This window comes from Micromys minutus, assembly GCF_963924665.1.
Source record: "Micromys minutus genome assembly, chromosome: 1".
Classification (NCBI taxonomy): domain Eukaryota; kingdom Metazoa; phylum Chordata; class Mammalia; order Rodentia; family Muridae; genus Micromys; species Micromys minutus.
The window spans coordinates 121,882,754-121,884,564 of record NC_137969.1 but is presented as its reverse complement, the minus strand read 5'-3'; the positions used below and the strand labels follow the sequence as shown (position 1 = coordinate 121,884,564).

The window sequence follows — 1,811 nt, the reverse complement described above, 5'->3', positions numbered from 1 at the left end:
CATATCTCTCCTGCTGTTCTTGTTACTATGGCCTGGTTATCTGTTCTGAATCACATGCAGCAGTGCCTCCAACATTGTTTTTGGTCTTGTTCTGATGGGTTTTGCTCAGGATTGTTTTGTTTAGTTGGGGTATGTATGCTTCAAATTAATTTTAAGGTTTGTTTTTTATTTCTGTGAAGAATAGAATTGAACTTTCTGAAATATATAGTTTTTAAAGATTTATTTATTTATTATATCTGAGTACACTGTAGCTGTCTTCAGACACATCAGAAGAGGGCATCAGATCCCATTACAGATGGTTGTGAGCCACCATGTGGTTGCTAGGATTTGGACTCAGGACCTCTGGAAGAGCAGTCTTAACTGCTGAGCCATCTCTTTAACCCTAAAATGATATTTTTCGATAATTTCATACATGCAGTATATTTCGATCATATCCACCCTGGACCTTCCCCCATTCGGTCCTCCACCAACTTCAGGTCCTTTTGTCTTTATTTATTGAGAGAATGGGAAAGGAATATAAAGTTGGATGGGTAGGGCAGTGGGAAGAATCTCAGAAGATTTGTGAGAGAGAGAAAAAAAATAAGCAATTTTTTTTGTAGGAAAGCTCTTTTATTGAGGCCGAGGGTTCATTAATTTTTCCTGGCCGCTGCCTTCCTCATGGCTGCCAACACGTTGCTCAGCTCCTCCCTCTCTCTTGGCACAGATATGTGTGCCCACCCTTTACTTGATGAACTTGAGTGCGCTCTTGTCCTTGGATACTTTAAGCAGCTCCATCGCGCGCTGCTCGTAGGGAGCGAAGCCACACACTTCCCGGATCATGTCCCACGCGAACTTGATGTGCTTGGTGAGGCGCCCGCGGCACCGGCTGTGTCTGGCTTCATCACCTTGTGGCCCTGCTTGAGGCCCACGGCCATAGGATAGCACAGGGCCATGGCTGCTGCTCTAGGATGGCGGCCCAGCAAAATATTTTAGATTAAAATAATAAAATTACAGGCCAACTTCAAGGTTAAAAGAAGGTGGGACAATGATATTGTTTCTGAGAACTGTGCAAAAGGTATAGATGATCAAAAGAAAGACAAAAGATTTGTAAATGATACACTATGATCTGAATTTCACAAAAAGTTCATTGAGAAATATATTAAGTAGTACACTTTTATGTACTTAATTAAAGACTAAAATGTTAAGGATCAATTATAATAATAGTAATAGGGGCTGGAGAGATGGCTCAGTGGTTAGAGCACTGACTGCTCTTCCAGAGGTCCTGAGTTCAATTCCCAGCAACCACATGGTGGCTCACAACCATCTGTAATGAGATCTCATGCTGCTGTGTCTGAAGACAGCTACGGTGTACTTAAATATAATAAGTAAATAAATTTTTTAAAAATAATAAAATTAAATTAAAATTTTATTTAAATTAAATTAAAAAACATGAAATCCAGTGTATTCTGCCCATATTCACACAGGTGTGGGCCCATCTATTGGAATATATGCAACATGCCAGTGGCCACACCCCGAAAGGAAAAAGATTATCCCTCCACCAGCAGCCATCGACTGCCATGTCCCCTTCTCGTCCATGCTGGGATTGTATCAGGCTTTGTCATGTGCAGATGGGCTACAGGTAAGCACAGCTGCTGTAATGTATAAACGAATGGTCACACTGTAGCTACAGGACAGCACTCCTCGTCCTCTGGCTCTTCCATTTCTTTCTGGCCACTTTCCGTTGATGTTAATCAGATGTCCTGTTTAGGGCTGAGCGCTCAGTAGTGACTACTCTCAACCCTTTGACCAGTTACAGGTTACTGCTCACTTCA

General features: G+C 41.8%; 1 pseudogene across 1 annotated transcript; it reads right to left on the bottom strand.

Annotated features, from left to right (window-relative positions):
* Positions 1-629: 629 nt before the first annotated feature.
* Positions 630-932, bottom strand: LOC308439994 (large ribosomal subunit protein eL36-like; annotated as a pseudogene). The gene has a single exon. The product of its transcript is annotated as a large ribosomal subunit protein eL36-like (transcript).
* Between the last annotated feature and the right edge of the window lie 879 nt (positions 933-1,811).